At 39.9% G+C, this 22541-nt stretch overlaps 1 long non-coding RNA gene across 4 annotated transcripts in view; it reads right to left on the reverse strand.

Annotated features, from left to right (window-relative positions):
* Positions 1 to 4167: 4167 nt before the first annotated feature.
* The window catches only part of LOC132360290 (uncharacterized), a 39573-nt gene continuing 21199 nt past the window's right edge, over positions 4168 to 22541 (reverse strand). Inside the window, exons 4-6 of one of the 4 annotated variants that reach the window (XR_009501070.1) lie at positions 11158 to 11413; positions 10350 to 10448; positions 4168 to 5742 (exon numbers count right to left, since the gene is read on the reverse strand). This is a non-coding gene — a long non-coding RNA (uncharacterized LOC132360290). Of the gene's footprint in view, positions 5743 to 10349; positions 10459 to 11157; positions 11414 to 22541 lie in introns of all 4 variants that reach the window. The other 3 variants (XR_009501069.1, XR_009501071.1, XR_009501072.1) reach the window with 3 other exon arrangements.

The raw sequence follows: 22541 nt of genomic DNA on the forward strand, positions 1-22541 counted from the left end.
GTTGCTGCAAAACATATATCCCCACTAACAGTTCACAAGTGTTCCCTTTTGTCCACATCCTCACCAACACTCATTATCTCTTGTTATTTAATGATAACCATTCTAACCAGTGCAAGATAATATCGTGTTGTGGTTTTGATTTGCATTTTTTTTTTAAACAGATTTTTTTTAAATTAATTATTTATTTTTATTTATGGCTGTGTTGGGTCTTCGTTTCTGTGCAAGGGCTTTCTCTAGTTGCGGCAAGTGGGGGCCACTCTTCATCGTGGTGCGCGGGCCTCTATCGCGGCCTCTCTTGTTGCGGAGCACAGGCTCCAGACGCGCAGGCTCAGTAATTGTGGCTCACGGGCCCAGTTGCTCCGCGGCATGTGGGATCTTCCCAGACCAGGGCTCGAACCCATGTCCCCTGCATTGGCAGGCAGATTCTCAACCACTGCGCCACCAGGGAAGCCCTGCATTGTTCTTATGATTAGTCAGGATGACATTTTTATATACCTATCGGTCATCTGTATGTCTTTTTGAAAAAAAAAATCATTTCCTTTGCCCATTCATGAAACCAAACCATTGTTTGGTTTCATATGTATTTTATGAGGCTTTTTTTTAGGTATTTTAATTATGTGCCTTTTATCCAATATATAGTCCACATTTTTCCCCATTTTTTCCGCATTTTTTCCCAAAAGTAGGTTGACTTTTCATTTTATTGATTTTTTAATTTGTTGTACAGAAGCTTTGAAGTTTGATTTATTCTCCTTTGTTGACTTCTGCCTTTGTTTTTTGTGCTTTTGGTGTCATATTCAAAAAGTCATCAAAACAAATTCAGAGGAGTTTCTTATGTTTCTTTTAGGACTTTTATGGTATCAGGTCTTAGGTTCAAGTCTTTCACCCATCTTGAGTTCATTCTTTTGAGTGGTTTAAGATAGGGGTCCAGATTTACTTTTTGCTTGAGTTTATCCAGGTTTTCCAACACCATTTATTGAAGACACTGTTATTTCCCCATGGTTGTTCTTGGCTACCTTGTCAAAAATTAGTTAACCTTCTATGTGGGGGTTTAATTCTGGGCTCTTTATTCTGTCCCTCTGGTCTGGGTGTCTATTTTGATGCTAGCACCATACTGTTTTAAATAGTATAGATTGTAGTAGAGTTTGAAATTAGGAACTGTGATGATTCTGGTTTTCTTCTTCTCAGAATTGTATTCAGTTCTTTTCTGGTTTGATAGAAAGTTTAGAATTGATTTTTCTATTTCTGTAGAGAATGCCATTGGATTTTTGGGAGAGGTTTCTTTGAATCTACAGATGGTGTTGAACTAAGGACTTTTAAATCTTAGAAATTCCTCCAACCTATGAGCATAGGATATCTTCCCATTTGTTAGTGTCTTCAATTTATTTTATCAATGCCTTGTCGTGTTCAATGTACAGACGTTTCACCAACTTTGTTAAATTTATTCCTAAGTAATTTATTTTTTTTTGATGGTATTGTAAATTAGTCTTCTTTATTTTTTCAGAGAGATGTTTCACTATTTGTGTATAGAAATACAACTGATTATGTGTGTTGATTTTAATTATATCTTCAAATAATGACAATTTTAGTTCTTACTTTCTTAGTTAGATGTCTTTGTCTTGCCTAATTGCTCCAGCTAATACCAATACTTGCAGTACTATATGTACTATCCATAGTAGTCTTATGATCCTATGTATTTCTGTAGTATCAGTGGTAATGTCTCCTCTTTCATTTCTAATTTTGTCTTCTCTCTTTTTTCCTAGTCTAGCTAAAAGTCTGTGAATTATATATTTTTTGAAAATCCAGCTTTTAGCTTGTTGATCCTTTCTATTGATTTTCTTGTATCTATTTTATTTATTTCCACTCTAGTCTTTATTATATTCTTCCCTCTGCTAACTTTAGGATAAATTTCTTATTTTTCTAGTTCCTCGATATGTCGAGTTAGATTATTTAGGCACTTTCTAATTTCTTGCCATTTGCACTTATCGCTATACACTTTCCTTTCTGGAATGCTTTTGCAGCATCTCATAGGATCTGGTAAGTTGTGTCTCCATTATCATTTGCTTTAAAGTTTTTAAAAAGTTTTCCTTTTGATTTCTTTTTTGACTCATAGACTTTTTTGGAAGTGCACTGTGTAGTTTTCCCTTCTTTGTAGATTTTCCAGATATACTCATTGCTTTCTAGTTTTATATCATTGTGTTCAGATAGTTGGTATGATTCTGATCTTCTTAAATTTGCTAAGACATCGTTTTTCATATAATCTATCCCGGAGTATGTTCCATGTGCACTTGAGAACAAGTTGCTGGATGGAATGTTCTATATATGCCTGTTCAGTCCATTTGGTGTATACACTGGTCTATATACATAAATCCTTGCTCATCCACTATATGGATGATCTATCCACTGCTGAGAGTGGAGTATTGAAGTTCCCTACTATTATTGTATTGTTTTTTTCTCCCTTCAGATCTGTTAGCATTTGCTTAATATATTTAGGTGCTCTGATGTTGGGTGTGTATCTGTTTACAATTGTTACATCCTCTTGCTATGTTGACCTTTGTATCATTATATTGAATATAATGACTTTCTTTGTGTCTTGATACTGTTCTTGTTAAAGTCTGTTTTGTCTGATATAAGTATGGCTACCCCCACATTATTTGGCTTCTACTTGCATGGAATATAATATTCCACATCTTTATTTTGAGTATATGTGTATCTTAAAGCTGAAATGAGTGTCTTATATGCAGAATATAATTGTACCCTATATATTTTTTATACATCCAGCCACTCTGTGGCTTTAATTTGTAAATTAAATCCACTTATATTTAGAGTGAATTTTGATACGTAAGGACTTATTACTGCCATATTATTAATTGCTTTCTGAATGTTTTATATCAGTGTTCCCCAACCTTTTTGGCACCAGGGACCAGTTTCATGGAAGACAATTTTTCCACGGAGTGGGAGGTGGGGATGGTTTCAGGATAATTCAAGCACATTATATTTATAGTCCACTTTATTTCTATTATTATTACATTGTAATATATAATGAAATAATTATACAACTCACCATAATGCAGAATCAGTGGGAGCCCTGAGCTTGCTTTCACTTGCCACTCACTGATGGTTTTTTTTTTTTTTTAATTTATTAATTAATTTATTTTTGGCTGTGTTGGGTCTTCGTTTCTGTGGGAGGGCTTTTTCTAGTTGCAGCAAGCGGGGCCACTCTTCATCGCGGTGCGCAGTCCTCTCACTATCGTGGCCTCTCTTGTTGCGGAGCACAGGCTCCAGACGCGCAGGCTCAGTAGTTGTGGTTCACAGACCCAGTTGCTCCGCGGCATGTGGGATCTTCCCAGACCAGGGCTTGAACCCGTGTCCCCTGCATTGGCAGGCAGATTCTCAACCACTGCGCCACCAGGGAAGCCCCATTGATAGGGGTTTGATATGAGTCTGCAAGCAATTGATTTGTTATGGTCTCTGTGCAGCAAACCTCTCTGCTAATGATAATCCGTATTTGCAGCCGCTCCCCAGTGCTAGCATCACCGCTTCAGCTCCACCTCAGATCATGAGGCATTAGATTCTCATAAGAAGCATGCAACCTAGATCCTTCACATGCCCAGTTCACAGTATGGTTCACGCTCCTATGGAATCTAATGCTGCCAATGATCTGAAAGGAGGCAGAGCTCAGGTGGTAACGCGAGTGATGGGGAGCTGCTGTAAATACAGATGAAGTTTCTCTTGCTTGCCCACCACTCACCTCCTGCTGTGCGGCCCAGTTCCTAACAGGCCACGGACCAGTACCAGTCCATGGTCCGGGGGTTGGGGACCCCTGTTTTACATTTCCACTGTTTCTTTTTCCCCTCTGGTTCTGTCTACCTTTATAATGGGTGGTTTACCATGTTGGTATGCTCTGTTTCCTTTTTTAGTGTTTGTGATTCTACTAAAAATATTTGCTTTGGGGTTACCATGAGGCATACATAAAATAACTCATAGTTAAAACAGTCCGTTTTATGTTGATAGAAACTTATCTTTGTAGGCCTGTAAATGTTCCATTTTTAATTCTCCTTTTATATTTTTAACGTTACAATACACTTCATTTTATTCTGCATATTTTTAAAAAAGCTATTGTAGCTATAGACTTTTCTATTGCATTTTTCATTTCATCCCCAGAATGTTTTTGGTTCCTTTTTTTTTTTTTTTTTTTTACAGTTTTTGTCTATTTTTGTTTTCTTCATGTTTTTTCTGATTTCACTGAATTGTCTTTCAATCTTTCCTTGTAGCTCACTGAGGTTTCTTATAACAGTGTTTTTGAATTATTTATTAGGTAGATTGCAGATTTCAAAGTCTTTGGGATTAATAACTGGAAGACTCTGTAATCCTTTAGTTGTGTTAGGTTACTTTGATTTTTGAAAAAAAAATGTTCCTGGCGTTTTGTGCTTCTGTCTTCACTTTTGAAGTAGCAGCCACCTACTCCAGTGTTTGCTAATTGTCTTCAGGAGAAAAACACCTTCTGTTGGCCCTCTAGACATAGAGTGTCTGAGGCTTTCTCAGACCTTCTATGTATAAAAGTGTTTCATGCTTCTTATTTCATCTTTTGGCAGAATTCTTGAGCTTATATGCTCTATTTTTATCTAGCAACACAATAGGCTGGGGGCTGATGATAGAGTCCCTTTTCCTCTCCTAAGGGTGGTGCTAATGCAGAAATTTATGATCTGTCTCTGGCCTGCAGATGTGAGCCAGCTTCCTTTGTGTGTTATCAAGCTGTCAGCCAAAGCCTTCCCTCACTGCCTTGGTTGTGAGCACCAAGTATACTAGCTACAGTGGATATTTGTATAATGTGTTAAGAGCACTGAGGGTGCCCACTGGCTAGTTGGGAGGATCCACGTGTAAGGCATCCCTATTCGCTCATGGATGGGCTTCTTGATGGAGTCTGTGATACAGCAGGTAGAATCTGCACCACATCAATTTCTTCTAAAAATCCTATCTGCTACCTCTTCCCACCCCAGTCATTCATCTCATAATTCAGCACTCTGAATGGGGCAAGAAATCAATGGGCCTTTTTGGCAACATCCCACACAGTTGGAGAAACTACATGTTAATTCACATGCTCTCACTTGCCCCTGCAGGGGAAATCATGGGCCAGGAAGAGCCCTCTTGGCCTTTAGTTGTTCAGTCTTCGGGGAGGCTTGATGTTCGTCAAGTGAAACCATTCCTTTTACTTTGTTCAATTCATGCAAACTCATACGTATTTTTTTTTTTTGCCCCAACATTATGCCAGTACTTCTCTACAAGAAACCTGAATATCCACAAAAGCTCTTTCGTTCTTAAGTGATGGATTAAAACAGGATTTTCCAGGTACCCCCAGGCTGTAGCCAAGAGGGTATGGAGCCAGTTAACAGATGACTGCAATGTCCAGAGCTGGGACTGAGGTCTCTATGCCTAATACCCTGTGCACAGGTGGGTGAGACTCCTCCTGTTCCCCTTGACATATTTTGCTGGATCCCACAGCTCCCACAAAGACACTTTGGTCTGTGAATGAAGCCAAGTTGTTATTAAAGGGGGGGTATGATGAAACACATCTTATTCAATCATAATGCTGATGTAACTCCTCACAGAAGTATATTCAAGTCAAAGTGAGTAACTCAACCTGAGCTGCTTTTACTTTGCTTTTATCTTTTTTCACTCATCTTGAAGCCTCAACCATGAGGCCACCTGGAGTCTCCCATTCTTCATTTATTAAGGGAAGAAGTCCTAGAGAGAGAGAGAGAGAGACAATTCCACGTGATTGACAGATTCTCACATGGAAAAATGATTAGGTCCTTTGTCCCTCCTAATAGAACCCCACTCTCTATAAAACCACCCACACTTTCTTGACCCAGGTCAGAGTTTCTTCCCATGCTGTAAAAAGACAAGAAGAAATCAGGGAGCTGTTTCCCTTCTTCTTCACCTCCAGGAGTGAGTTCTCTTTGCTTTACATCATTATTACTTGGAAAACATTTAAAAATTCCCATGTCCAGAACTTAAAAGGATTCAGTAAATTAGTATTTCTGGGCATCATTACTTTTAAAAGATCACCAGCTTATTCAAAATGCTATCAAATTGAGAATAAGTACACCTGCCCTACTTAGTTAAAAAAAAAAGTGCGTGTGAGTCACATGAAAATACTGTTAAAATGCACTTTCTGACCAGGAGGCCTGAGTTATGCCTAAAAGACTGAAATCTGAACACAATTCAGGGACAGAGACTACACTGAGACTACTAAGGTCCTCTTTACACTCATGTAAATAAAACTTGGTGACAAGAAAAAAAACTTATTAGAGATGACTGGAAGTGAGGATATTTGTACAATATAACACATTGGGAGGATCTCATTATCATGAAGAAACTAACCAAATATCAAGTGATTTTTAATAAACAGAACATGTAAAATGAAGACAATATCCTCCATTATGGTTATCAGTACAACTTTCTCTCAGAGACAAAAATTCTAGTTTCAGTAAAGGCTCAGCTTAAAAAGTACAGACCTTTTCATCCCCAGAGGTGTCTATTTTATCCAGAGTTTCCCAAATTCCAGTCACTTGCAAAATGAATACAAATAATTTTTAATTATTTTCCTACTGACATAGCTCTATATTTTACAGTGTGTTGACTCAGTTTCTTATTAATTTACTAATATTTTCCTTTCAGTTTTATTGAGATATAATTGACATATAATACCATAGAAGTTGGAGCTATACAGCATAATGACTTACATACTGTGAAACGATTAGGAAACAATTAAAAAATTTTCTAATTTACTAAATACTTCATATGACAGTTTGGTAATCTCCTTTTAAAACATAAGTTAGGGCTTCCCTGGTGGCACAGTGGTTAAGAATCCGCCTGCCAAAGAAGGGGACATGGGTTCCAGCCCTGGTCTGGGAAGATCCCACATGCAGCGGAGCAACTAAGCCCATGCGCCACGACTACTGAGCCTGCTCTCTAGAGCCCACGAGCCACAGCTACTGAGCCCACGTGCCACAACTACTGAAGCCCGCGCGCCTACAGCCCATGCTCCACAACAAGAGAAGCCACCACAATGAGAAGCCCATGCACAGCAATGAAGAGTAACCCCTGCTCACCCCAACTAGAGAAAGCCCACATGCAGCAATGAAGACCCAATGCAGCCAAAAATAAATAAATTAAAATAAATTTTTAGAAAAACATAAGTTAAATTTACATAATTCATAACATTACATGAAATTGGCTGTGAGACCCTCAATATTATTTGGTGTTCTGAAATCCTTACATATACCACAGCTGGGAGAGTGCTGATTCATGAGACAGATTCAAGAGCAGCTGACTCTGCTTTTTTCTTCTTTCTCTTACTCCCGTAGTCACCTCCTAGACATGTTAGATTGGAGGCTGAAGCTTCTCTGCCATGGGGGGAGAGTCACTCTCCTCAGAAGATATCAGAAGGTCCTCATGAGAACATGGACTGGGACATGGATCAGTATCACTCAGATTACTCCAAGATGTGAAACATATGACTTGTAGGAGGAGGCATCTCAGGAGGATGAAATGCAAGGGTTGTTCTGAACCTAGACCCAGCCTCCCCCCCATCCCTTGTCCCATCTCATGAAGACAATTCTGAAGAGTTGGTCTGGAACATGTATAGATGGTGGGGGTTGGAGGACAATGCAGGCCTGGATTGTGCTCAGGTGAGGTGAGGTGAGTTGAGTAGAGGCTGGGGGGGGTCAATGCTTAGCATTGGGCCAGACTTCCTCATGGTCATTTGGTGTGCCTGTTTGTATCCAAGTCCAGTTGTACTGGGAAGAGGATGGAGACTATGGACAACTCGACAGGTCAGGTCTCTGAGTATCCTCAGAGGATAAAAAGGACCTGAGTCTTACTTTTTTGGAAGGTAGGGTGGGGGGGTGGGTAGCTTCTAGCAAGTCTGGATGGAGAGCTGGGCAGATCTCTTGCCCAGTGCCTGAGTTTGGAGTCCTGGCCAAATTTATGTTTGACAAGCTATGGTCTGGGCACTGAGTCTACTTCAAGACACTTGAGTTATGCCTTGTGGTTGAGGACACGGTCCAGACCAAATGTCTTGGTGGCAAGCTGAGAAACTACAACTGATACCACAGAAATAACAACAATTTAAAAAAAAAAAAAAATATATATATATATACACATATATATATACTATGAACAATTATATGGCAACAAATTGGACAACCTAGAAGAAATGGGTAAGTTTCTAGAAACATAGAGCCCACCAAAACTGAATCAAGAAGAAATAGACAATTTGAACAGATCTATCAATAGACGTGAAATAGAATCTGTAAATTAAAAAATTCCCTGCCAACAAAAGTCCAGGACCAGATGGCTTCACAGGCAAATTCTACCAAACATACAAAAAAGAACTTATACCAATGGTTTTCAACCTCTTCCAAAAGGTTGAACAGGAAGGAATACTCCCAAAGACATTCTATGAAGCCACCATCACCCTGATCCCAAAACCAGACAAAGATGCTATCAAAAAAAAAAAAAATTACAGGCCAATATCTCTGATGAATATAGAAGCAAAAACTATCAATAAAATATTAGCAAACTGAATCAAATAACACATAAAAAAATCATATACCATGACCACACTGGATTTATCTAAGGGTCAAAAGGATGATTCAACATACACAAATCAATGTGATACACCATATCAACAACAACAAAAAAAGACAAGATCCACATGATCATCTAAAGAGATGCAGAAAAAGCATTTCCTAAAATTCAATATCCATTCATGATAAAAACCCTTGTGAAAGTGGGCATAAAGGGAACATATCCCAACATAATAAAAGCTATTTATGACAAACCCACAGCCAAAATACTACTCAATAGTAAAAAGCAGAAAGCCTTACCACTAAAATCTGGAACAAGACAAGGATGCCCAGTCTCACCACTTCTCTTCAACATAGTCCTGGCCACAGCAATAAGACAAGAAAAAGAAAAGGTATCCAGATTGGAAGAGAAGAGGTAAAATTTTCATTATATGCAGATGACATAGTACTATATATAGAAAACTCTAAAGACTCCATAAAATAACTAGAACTGATAAACAAATTCAGGAAGGTAGCAGGATACAAGATTAACATACAGAAATCGGTTTCATTTGTTTACATTTACAATGAAATATCAAAAAAGGAATGTAAACAAACAATTCCTTTTAAAATCACATCAGAAAATAAAATACTTAGGTGTAAACCTCACCAAGTAGGTGAAAGACATATATGCTGAGAACTACAAAATATTAATAAAGGAAATTGAAGATGATTCAAAGAAAGGGATATTCCATGCTCTTGGATTGGAAGAATTAATATTGTTAAAATGGCCATAATACCCAAAGCAACCTACAGATATAATGTGATCCCTATCAAATTATCCATGACATTTTTTACAGAACAAGAACAAATAATCCTAAAATTTATACAGAACCATAAAAGACTGAGAGTTGACAAAGCAACCTGAGGAAAAAGAACAAAGCAGGAACCATAAACCCTTCCAGACTTCAGATACTACTATAAAGCTACAGGAATCAAAACAATGTGATATAGGAATGGAGTCAAGATGGCAGGGTAGGAGGACACAGAGTTCATGTCTCCCAACAATTAGGGCACCTACCAAGCACTGGTGGGGAACCACAGACGCCTAATGGGATGGGAGGAACCCTGGAGCGACCAGGTAGGACATGGGGGGTAGGGAGGGGAAAGGAGAAGTGGAGGCAGGATGGGACCAGTACTCATGAAGGGAAGCTGGGGGAGGGGAAGGGTACCCATACCTGGAGGGGCCCACCCACAGTGAGGGGAGCAACGGGGACAGGGAGAGACCCTCAGGAGATTGGAGGAATGAAAGGGAAAGCAGCTAGCATGTTCCCCACCCACTTGGGCCCTGGGGAGCCTGCTGAGGTCCTGGGCCTTATCCTCTGCCTTCCTAGGCCCCCTCTGGTCACGTGGGTCCTGAGGGTGTGGGCGGGGACCAGTGCCTCTGAGGGGTAGCTGGGGGAGGGGAGGGGTGGAGATTTCCCAGGAGACCCCAAGGGGGGCAGCAGCAGCAATGAAAGGAAGTGACAGAATCCTGCAACTCTGTGAGGGTGAGTCCCTCCTGGTTCCTACACTCTTTCCCTCCTGGGTAACCCTGATTGGTCTCCCTATCCCCTTTTGTGTGAGGAAATTGTTCCCATTCCCTTCTGACCAATGGGGTCATTTAGTGGACCTTTCAGATGCCACTTTCCTCCATTTCTTTCATTCTGCATTCTTCCTTGCCTCTCTGGGAAGAATAGAGTATGTTGGCAGGGGAAATGAAAGTCATTTTAGCCATACCATGCCATAAGCTGAATCCTTGAAGTTAGAAGAGCCAGTTTTCAATTGCGAGGAATCCTCCAAAATTGGCCATCAAAACTCATTTCACCATCACAGGGCCTGCAAGACACTAAGTGGTGTACAGTCCCAAGAAGAGTGTATAAAAACCTTGTCTCCATTAGTTGAACAACAGACATTGATTACAACCTTCCTCTTTTTTGAGCTGATGTTTAAAATGTATCAAGGTTTTTGGTGACCACCCCAGAGGCTGAGTAACTCATTACATTTAAGTTGACTCCTTGTCTGTCTCTTACTGTGAAATTTAATATAGGAGATGTTGTTTGGTTAATTTTAATTCTTACGGGGCGATGAGGAAATTCTAACATATTGTCTTTCTGTTTTTGGTGCTCTCCTACAGCCTCCACAACGGCCAATGCTCATCCAGGCATCCAAGAGGAAATCTGTCCTGGAAATGGATCGCCCGATTAGCTCACTGATCGGGAATGATGACCTGAAATCCACCTGGCCCTCAGGGCGTCCCATCAAGAGAAGTTTGGTCCAGGACTCCATAAGCAGCATCCAGGCACCAGGCAAGAGATCTGCTCAGATCTCCACCCTGGCTTGTCTGAACCCACCAAAGAAACCCAGACTGAGTCCCATCCAATTTCCCAAGAAGAGCACCCTGAGACCAGATCCGGGGGTTTTCCAGAATCTGCAGCCTCCACCCAGTACCACCGGACCTGGGCCAACTGTGGCACCCCCAGTGACCAGGAAGACACCCGCCCAGGTGCAAAGCATTGACCTCCAGCCTCCACGCAACACATCTTACCTGGATACTCTCCAGGCCTACACCAGAGTCCAGCCTCCACCCGTCAAACATGTTCCAGGCCAGCCTCTCAGGATGCTCTTCAGGAGAGTAGGCAAAGCCTGGTGGAGCTGCACATACATGACATCTCCCTCTTTGTCTCCTGCTGAGAAGCCAACCTCTCCTGCACAGAGCCCACCCATGGGCAAGAAGTCTGAGGAGCACTGTGCCCCAGGCCACTGGAGTGTCCTCTATGATGACCTTCAGATTTCTTCTTCCTCTGAAGAGAGTGAGTGAGAGGGAGACACCAATGACCACTAAGACATGTCCTTCAGCCCCAGGTACCCTGGAGGTGACTGTGGAACAGAGGAGGGGAAGTCCCAAGGAGTGCCCTGTCCCAGGTGAATCAGTGATTCTTCAACTCTGGGGGGTGGGTGGGTGAAACAATAGTGGAAACCCAGGTTTTGCTTAGGGACACACATGTGGAAAGCACTGCATTTTCTCCTGATGGAATTAGAGTCAGCATGGAAATGGTGCTTATCAAACTGGAATGTCAATTCTTTTGCAAGCTCAATCCTTTGTAGACAACTTTGAGACAATTCCATGAGAAAGTTTTAACTGTGGTGTAAATAGAAAGCTGTGGTGAGAATCTGGAATTGGTGGCAAATGTCTGAAAGTATTGCACCTGGCTAAAGGGCCTAACTCTGCTTTATAGAATGACAGCAGGTCCCTGAGTTAAGATGAGATTTGTGGATTCTGTGGACTTCTTTCCATGTAAATCGTACAGGGGACTGCTCCTGTGGCTTTGTTTATTATTATTATTATTGTTATTTTTCTTAGTAAACATTATTCTAAAGCTTTGTTTAAAATTTTTCTTTCAATACCAATACAATTCTGGGCAAAACAAGTCATGGCATACGTGGTTTTTATTTTTCAGCCTTGAAGATCCCCATGACATTTATTTTTCATCCTCAAAGCTTATGGAACTGGGAGGACAGAGGAGCTTGGAAGGACTGAGGCTGTTCAGAAATATAGACTCTCAGGCGCCCCTGCCCCCAAGACCACTCACTGGTCAGTATATGCACATACACAGTGTGCCCTTGTCAGTGTCAGGCATGGAGAATGTGATGAGCACTGTAGGCTGACTTGTTCTCACTGAGGCCCACATGCCACTCTGAGGGTGAATTTTAATAGCTACATATGCCTCAATCTTACTTCAAAGGATCCCACGTTTCGGTTGTCTGTTTTGAGGCCCGGGTATTGGGATTTCAGCTGCTCTCCAGATGAGTGGATTAGGCGGCAATGTTTGAGAACCACTGGAGGTGGTGTGCCAGGATATCCTCTAAGTCCCATGTCATCTCCTTTCTCTAACATAGGACACAATCTGACTAGGACCAAGGAAAACTATGTAGCTTTATAGAAGGAACTTCCTGGGAGGAGCCAATGGCTGCTCCATCAATCCTAGAGAACACCTGTTTGGGGAGTATGTCTTCCTTCTGCAGAACTCTGTACCTCCAGGACAGAAAAACCACTGTGGTTGGAGGAAACCAAAAGGTCTTTTAAATATGGAGGAAATAGAAAGGCTCCCCTTTGGGCTACACCCAGAGCCTGCTACAACTGTGGATATGAACCTGTCTCCAGTGACCTATGTCACAGTTTATGCCTTTTCCTCCCTTGTCTTCTGACCAAATCTGGCCCTTTTACTGAATGATGGACTCTGACAAAACCCAAATAGCTCTACTCTTTCCTTCTATCATAGCATAGGGTTTGAGTAGGCACTGACTCTACTTTCCAGAATCTTCTAAGCCTCACTGAAGTAAAGAATAGGCGTCTGTTAGAGAAGCCATTTGAGATTGGAATGAAGGGATGGGTGCAAGAACTTGGACCTGCCAACACAGGGAGCATGGTCCCAGGACACATGAATGTTATGTTTTAGTAATTCAGCATTGATGTGAGGCTCACTGAAATCAAGTGATGTCAGTTAAGGCAAGGTATTTTTTGTTTGTTTGTTTGTTTGTTTAATCTACCCAGGGCAAGTCAGGAAACTCTTTCTTCATACTTGATAGAAAATTCCCAGACAGAGTAAGAAAAAATTGGTTAACCTATTTTTTAAATTAATTTTTATTGGAGTACGGATGCTTTACTGGCTAACCTATTTTTTAAATGATATTTCAAACAGCCCAATGAACAAAGATACTGGAAAATGTGAAATTTCAAGATATTTAGAAACTAAGAAAAATGATGGGGTGCCATTTGAATGAATCACAAATTTATTTGTAACTTATATGGCTTCTAAAGGGGAGTGAAATAGAACCCATGAATTGTAGGGAATGAGAAAAAAAATTTGGTAGGTCAATAGAGAGATGTATAGATACAAAGATAGATAGAGATATTCATACTCACATCATATATATATTCATACAAAGATGATTGATATTAGATGGATATTTTACAATGTGTTATTTTAAAGCAATTTCTCTCTCCACCTCCCCCCATTTTTCTGCCAAGGTCATGGTCCTATGAAATGCAAGAAACTTAGCTCAGCGATTACTCTCTGCCTCCCAAAGAATGGGGAATAGAAATGATAAATAATATCTGAGGTCTTAAGGGGGGAAATTGCACATTCTGCCTAGGCATTATCCATTCTTCATGACCCAGTGATCCATGGATTAGGAATGATATGAAGCATTGTATAGCCTGTCTTTTCCTCTAGAAATAGTAAAATTTCTAATTCTGTATTCCACTCATGGCATTTCTTGAGTTGAGTTTGGGTTAGTTTGGGTTATAGCATGCCAGATTGCAATTGAGAGATCCTTTATAAGAAATTCTGAAACAGACTGATAAATCATTCTGCATGCTATATATTTCATGAAGATGGCCATGCAATGACATGGACATAACCACTGGGATTTATAAAATCCCAACGCAAGTGCTGTGAAGCAAAGTGGTAGCTATCTTCCTATAGGCTTGGATAGGCCAAATCATTATTCGTTCCTTCCTACCTGAAACCTCTTCATTTGACCGTATGAGAAAGAAAATGCAACCCCACACCAAGATAAAAGCTAAAAGAAAAGAGTTCAAATACCCAGCTATGAAGCTACCAGTCTACTGGATCAGAAAAGATTCCCCAGGTAAACCTGTAAACGAAGGTAGACTCATCTTTTGTCATATGGGAAAGCCTATTTTTTCAGAAGTAGGCACACTTGCTTTGATGTTCAAATGCCTGTATGAAAGTATTAAATGAAGGCATCCCATGTTTGTATGATTGGTATTTTACTGAATAAAAATTCTATTTCATTTTCTCCTCTCTGTGGAGAGTACGTGTGGCTGTTAGACCTTAGTACCTCGGTGATGTTGCTGTTTGCACTAATATACGAAGACAAAGGAGGCCCTAGGAAATACACTCCAAGTGATATTTAAATAGTAAATATTATGTTCTCTATATTTTACCATGATAAGCGTTGTGGAATTTAGAAAAACATAGACATACTAAAAAAAAAAATAGTTGTTCTTTCCAAAAATAAATATACTGCTAAAAATAGACACAAATGTCCAGATAAGCCTAAAATGCATGAAAACACTACAGCACAACTTGCAGTCACACCCTTTGATGTAAGGTGTGAAAAAAGGTGAGAGAGAAAATTCCTTGGGTGGGAAAGACTCAAGGAGATCATGTGACCTTAAAGCCCTATATAAGTCAGCGAGGCAGGGCCGTTCCCCACTGAAACTGTGGAATTTGGCAATGTGACTGTTCCACTGTCACAACCACACTCTGATAAGGAGATTGGGGTTCTGCAACTTAACCTGATTTGCTTTGCAGGCAAGAAGAGCAGCAGAGGAAGCTACTCCCTTGCTCAGGAGGGGCCCACCCACAGTGAGGGGATCAGCAGGGGTGGGGAGAAACCCTTGGGGGACTGGAGGATCAGAAGGGAACTAGGCCAGCATTTCCCCTGCCCACTCGGGCCCCCAGGAGCCTGCTGAGGTCCTGGGCCAGATCCTCTGCCCTCCGAGTCCCCCTCCACCTGCGCTGGGCCTAAGCCCTACCTCTGCATCCCCGCCTAGGGACTTACCTCTGCACTGCACACTCTGAGGCCCTCTCCAACCATGCTTCCTTTTCCAGGCCTTGTGGATCCTGAGCCTAGGCCTCGCCCCCACCCTAAACCCCACCCCCACCTAAGCCCCGCCCCCCACAGACAAGGACTTTTCTGGCCCTTTTTTTTCTATTTTTTTCTGTTTTATGAGGTTGTGGTTCTGTTTCACCTTTTTGTTGTTGTTTCACTTATATTTTTATTTTTTCTAATGAATTTTTAATTTTTCTAATTTTATTTTATTTTATTATTCTTTGTTATTGTACTGTTCCTTTTGTTTTTCTTTTGACGTGCCACGTGGCTTGCGGGATCTTGGTTCCCAGGCCAGGGGTCAGGTCTGACTCATATGGTGGGAGTGCCAAGTCCAAACCACTGGACTAACAGAGAAACTCAGACCACAGGGAATATTCATCAGAGTGAGGTCTCCCAGAGATCCTCATCTCAGCACCAAGACCCAGCTCTATCTAACTGCCTGCAAACTTCAGTGCTGGATGCCTCAGGGCAAACAACCAGGAAGACAGGAACACAGCCTCACCCATCAAAAAAAAAAATGAGACGACCAAACAAATTGTTACAGATGAAGGAGCAAGGTAAAAATTGTTACAGATGAAGGAGCAAGATCAAATAAATGAAGAGGAAATGGGCAACCTACCTGAAAAAGAATTCAGAGTAATGATAGTAAAGATGATAGAAACTTTCAGAAATAGAATGGAGGCAGGGATCATGAAAATACAAAAAATTGTTTAACAAAGACCTAGAAGAGAACTAAAGAGCAAACAGTGATGAACAACACAATAACTGAAATGAAAAATACACTAGAAGGAATCAATAGCAGAATAACTGAGGCAGAAGAACAAATAAGTGAGCTGGAAGATAGAATGGTGGAAATAACTGCCGTGGAGCAGAATAAAGAAAAAAGGATGAAAAGAATTGAGGACAGTCTCAGAGACCTCTGGGACAACATTAAATGCACCAACATTTGAATTATAGGGGTCTCAGAAGAAAAGAAAGAGAAAGGGTCTGAGAAAATATTTGAAAAGGTTATATTTCAAAAGTTCCCTAACATGGGAATGGAAATAGCCACCCAAGTCCAGGAAGCGCAGAGAGTCCCATATAGGATAAACCCTAGGAGAAACACGCCAAGACACATATTAATCAAACCAACAAAAATTAAATTCAAAGAAAAAGTATTAAAAGCAGCAAAGGAAAAGCAGCAAATAACATACTAGGGAATCCCCATAAGGTTATCAGCTGATTTTTCAACAGAAACTCTGCAAGCTAGAAGGGAGTGGCAGGATATATTTAAAGTGATGAAAGGGAAAAACCGACAACCAAGATTACTCTACCCAGCAAGAATCTCATTCAGATTTGACGGAGAAATTAGAACCTTTACAGACAAGCAAAAGCTAAGAGAATTCAGCACCACCAAACGAGCTTTACAACAAATGCTAAAGGAACTTCTCTAGGCAGGAAACACAAGAGGAGAAAAAGACCAACAAAAACAAGCCCAAACAATTAAGAAAATGGTAATAGGAACATACATGTTGATAATTACCGTGAATGTAAATGGATTAAATGCTCCAACCAAAAGACACAGACTGGCTGAATGGATACAAAAACAAGACCCTTATATATGCTGTCTACAAGAGACCCACTTCAGACCTAGGGACACATACAGACTGAAAGTGAAAAAAGTTATTCTATACAAATGGAAATCACAAGAAAGCTGAAGTAGCAATACTCGTATCAGATAAAATAGACTTTGAAATAAAGACTGTTACAAGAGATAAGGAAGGACACTACATAATGATCAGGGGATCAATCCAAGAAGAAAATATAACAGTTATAAATATTTATGCACCCCACATAGGAGCACCTCAATACATAAGGCAAAGGCTAACAGCCATAAAATGGGAAATCAACAAGAACACAATTATAGTGGGGGACTTTAACACCCCATTTACACTAATGGACAGATCATCCAGACAGAAAATAAATAAGGAAACACAAGCTTTAAATGACCCAATAAACCAGATAGATTTAACTGACATTTACAGGACACTCCACCTGAAAGCGGCAGAATACACTTCCTTCTCAAGTGCACAGGGAACATTCTCCAGGATAGATCACATCTTAGGTCACAAATCAAGCACTGGAAAATTTAAGAAAATTGAAATTGTATCAAGCATCTTTTCTGACCACAATGCTATGAGATTGGAAATCAATTACAGGGGGAAAAAAAAACTGTAAAAAACACAAATACATGGAAGCTAAACAGTGCACTGCTAAATAACCAAGAGATCACTGAAGAAATCAAAGAGGAAATAAAAAAATACATAGAAACAAATGACAATGAAAACATGATGACCCAAAACCTATGAGACACATAAAAGCAGTTCTAAGAGGGAAGTTTATAGCAATTCAATCTCACGTCAAGAAACAAGTAAAAGCTCAAATAAACAAGCTAACCTTACACCTAAAGCAACTAGAGGAAGAAGAACAAAGAAAACCCAAAGTTAGTTGAAGGAAAGAAATCATAAGGATCAGAGCAGAAATAAATGAAATAGAAATGAAGAAAAGAATAACAAAGATCAATAAAACTAAAAGGTGGTTCTTTGAGAAGATAAACAAAATTGATAAACCTTTAGCCAGACTCATCAAGAAATAAAGGGAGAGGACTCAAATCAATAAAATTAGAAGTGAAAAAGGAGAAATTACAACTGACACTGCAGAAATACAAAGGATCATAAGACACTACTACAAGCAACTCTATGCCAGTAAATGGACAACCCTGAAGAAATGGACAAATTCTTGGAAAGGTACAACTTTCCAAGATTAAAACAGGAAGAATTAGAAAATATAAACAGACCAATCACAAGCAATGAAATTGAAACTGAAATTAAAGATCTTCCAACAAACAGAAGTCCAGGACCAGAAGGCTTCACACGTGAATTCTATCAAACATTGAGAGAAGAGCTAAAACCTATCCTTTTCAAACTCTTCCAAAAAAATGCAGAGGATGGAACAATCCCAAACTCATTCTACGAGGCCACTATCACCCAATACCAAAACCACACAAAGATATCACAAAAAAAAAAAAAAGAAAGAAAGAAAATTACAGGTCAATTTCTCTGATGAACAGACGCAAAAATCCTCAACAAAATGTTAGCAAACAGAATCCAACAACACGTTAAAAGGATCATACACCATGACCAAGTGGGATTTATCGCAGGAATGCAAGGATTCTTCAAGATATGCAAATCAATCAATGTGATAAACCATATTAACAAATTAAAGAATAAAAACCATACGATCATCTAAATAGATGCAGAAAAAGCTTTTGACAAAATTCAACACCCATTTATGATAAAAATTCTCCAGAAAGTAGGCATAGAGGGAACCCACCTCAACATAATAAAGGCCATATACGACAAACCCACAGCAAACATCATTCTCAATGGTGAAAAACTGAAAGCATTTCCTCTCAGGTCAGGCACAAGACAAGGATATACATCTCACCCCTCTTATTCAGCAGAGTTTTGGAAGTCCTAACCATGGCAATCAGAGAAGAAAAAGAAATAAAAGGACTACAAATTGGAAAAGAAGAAGTAAAACTGTCACTGTTTGCAGATGACATGATACTATACATAGAAAATCCTAAAGATGCTACCAGAAAACTACTGGAACTAATCAATGAATTTGGTAAAGTTGCAGGATACAAAATTACTGCACAGAAATCTCTTGCATTCCTATAAACTAACAATGAAAGATCAGAAAGAGAAATTAAGGAAATAATCCTATTTACCATCACAACAAAAAGAATAAACTACCTAGGAATAAGCCTACCTAAGGAGGCAAAAGACATGTACTCAGAAAACTATAAAACACTGATGAAAGAAATCAAAGATGACACAGACAGATGGAGAAATATATCATGTTCTTGGATTGGAAGAATCAATCTTGTGAAAATGACTACACTACCCAAAGCAATCTACAGATTCAGTGCAATCCCCCTCGACTTAACAATGGCATTTTTCACAAAATTAGAACAAAAAATATTACAGTTTGTATGGAAACACAGAAGACCCTGAATAGCCAAAGCAACCCTGAGGAAAAAAAACAGAGCTGGAGGAATCAGGTTCCCTGACTTCAGACTATAATACTAAGTTACAATAATCAAGACAGTATGGTACTGGCACAAAAACAGAAATATAGATCAATGGTACAGGATAGAAAGCCCAGAGATAAACTCACACATATGGTCACCTAATCTATGACAAAGAAGGCAAGAATATACAATTGAGAAAAGATAGCCTCTTCAATAAGTGGTGCTGGGAAAATAGGACAGCTACATGTAAAAGAATGAAATTAGAACACTTCCTAACACCATACATAAAAATAAACTCAAAATGGGTTAAAGACCTAAATGTAAGGCCAGACACTATAAAACTCTTAGAGGAAAACATAGGCAGAACACACTTTAACATATAATCGCAGCAAGATCTTTTTTGACCCACGTCCTCAAGTAATGAAAATAAAATAGTAACAGGACCTAATTAAACTTAAAAGCTTTTGCACGGCAAAGGAAACCCTAAACAAGACGTAAAGACAGCCCTCAGAATGGGAGAAAATATTTGCAAGTGAAGCAACGGACAATAGATTAATCTCCAAAATACACAAACAGCTCATGCAGCTCAATATCAAAAAAACAACCCAATCAAATAAAGGGCAAAAGACCTAAATAGACATTTCTCCAAAGAAGACATACAGATGGCCAAGAGGCACATGAAAAGATGCTCAGCATCAGTAATTATTAGAGAAATGCAAATCAAAACTACAGTGAGGTATCACCTCCCACTGGTCAGAATGGCCATCATCAAAAATTCTACAAATAATAAATTCTGGAGAAGGTGTGGAGAAAAGGGAACCCTCTTGCACTGTTGGTGGGAATGTAAATTGATACAGCCACTATGGAGAACTGTATGGGCATTCCTTAAAAACCTAAAAATAGAACTACCATATGACCCAGCAATCCCACTACTGGGCATATACCCTGAGAAAACCATAATTCAAAAAGAAGCATGTACTACAAAGTTCATTGCAGCACTATTTACAATAGCCAGGATATGGAAGCAACCTAAGTGTCCATCAATAGATGAATGGATAAAGAAGATGTGGTACATATATACAATGGAATATTACTCAGCCATAAAAAGGAATGAAATTGGGTCATTCATAGAGACGTGGATGGACCTAGAGACTGTCATACAGAGTGGAGTAAGTCAGAAAGAGAAAAACAAATACCGTATGCTAACACATATATATGGCATCTAAAAAAAAAAAGGTTCTGATGAACCTAGGGGCAGGACAGGAATAAAGACACAGATGTAGAGAATGGACTTGAGGACACAGGGAGGGGGAAGGGTAAGCTGGGATGAAGTGAGAGAGTGGCATGGACATATATACACTGCCAAATGTAAAACAGCTAGTGGGAAGCAGCTGCATAGCACAGGGAGATCAGCTCAGTGCTTTGTGACCACCTAGAGGACTGGGATAGGGAGGGTGGGAGGGAGACACAAGAGGGGGGGATATGGGGATATATGTATACATATAGCTGATTCACTTTGTTATACAGCAGAAACAAACACAACATTGTAAAGCAATTATACTCCAATAAAGATGTTAAAAAAAAAAAAGGTGGTGTTGTCCATAGTACGTTAAAGTAAAATACAGGTCCCATGACTGACTTTATAATCAATCCGTTCTTAAATAAAATTCCCTATGAATATAGCAATCATTCTTTCATTCATTATTTCAGATCATGTCTTAACAAAAGTTTAATATATACCCGGGTTCCACTAGGCCTAGATGGAATTTAGCAAGTGAAAGTTACATGGATCCAATCCTTGTGGAATTGAAACCCATCTCATAGGGTTATCAGAAACTGTTAACTAATAGAAATTCTTGAGTTTGTTTCACAGAACAGCAGATAAGGGAACAGCTTGTTTAAAACCCTCCTCTTGTAACATGCCTTCACCGTCAAGCTCACATTCATTGTTCCCGCGAATTGCATACCCTGAAAGCTTCCCATAGCTTAGACAATATATTACAAGACTCCTTTAACCACCGCCTGTAGATAACTCCTCTGACAGATGGGTCACTATAGTAATGGTTGGTTGTTTTTTTCAGGTCATGAATCTAGTCTTGCTCTGTTCAAACCAGACAAGACCATCAAACATTCAATTGGGTGGGTGCGAGTGCCCAGCAGATGACCATTTGAAATGAGGGGGCCAAAAGCTCCATCCTTAGCTCATGCTAATGCCACCATATTCTGAACATGCATCCCATGAACTAGCATGTAACAGAGATATGCCTGCACAGAACAGCGATAACCTCACATTTTTCCTGCCTTCAATCACCTTTCCCTTCACCTCCAACCTCCCTCTACTCTTCACCCCTAAATATCCCTGCTCCCTTCCCTTTGAAATGATAGATCTCAAACTTGTTCTCCTGTCTCCTCCCTTGATTCCCTTGTAAATAAACCCTTTCTCTGCTGCAAACCTTGGAATCTTGGCCTTTGCCTTGCTGATCATCAGGCAAATGAACCTGGATTGGTAAGAGAATGATGTAATTCATATTTGTGAGCATCTTAGATCAACATGCTGAGATCTCCAGAAGGTGACCATTAAGATGAAAGCAACAGTGATCATAAAGTTCTGTGAATTTCCTTTATATTTCCACTCACCTTTTCTGTATTTTATTGAACATTTTCTATTATCAGTTCCTTTACATGACCAGTGATGAACATAAGGGTATCATCATTTTTGAAAATCAAGAGCCAACGTACAGGGCTTCCCTGGTGGCACAGTGGTTGAGAATCTGCCTGCCAATGCAGGGGACATGGGTTCGAGCCCTAGTCTGAGAAGATCCCACATGCCACGGAGCAACTAGGCCCGTGAGCCACAAACTACTGAGCCTGCGCGTCTGGAGCCTGTGCTCCGCAACAAGAGAGGCCGCTATAGTGAGAGGCCCGCGCACCGCAATGAAGAGTGGTCCCTGCTCGCTGCAACTAGAGAAAGCCCTCGCACAGAAACGAAGACCCAACACAGCCAAAAATAAATAAAATAAATAAATTTTTAAAAAAAAGCATATTGAAAAAAAAAAAGAGCCAACATACAGTGAATTGGAAATAAAGAGACAGAGTATAAGAAGCTTCCACTGAAGAAAGAAAAAGAGGAGTTGAGTTTTTTAGATTCCACTTGTAAGTGAGAACATTTAAGTGAGAACTATTTAACTTTCTCTGACATACTTAACTTAGCA

This window comes from Balaenoptera ricei, chromosome 2 (assembly GCF_028023285.1).
Source record: "Balaenoptera ricei isolate mBalRic1 chromosome 2, mBalRic1.hap2, whole genome shotgun sequence".
Taxonomy (NCBI): Eukaryota; Metazoa; Chordata; class Mammalia; order Artiodactyla; family Balaenopteridae; genus Balaenoptera; species Balaenoptera ricei.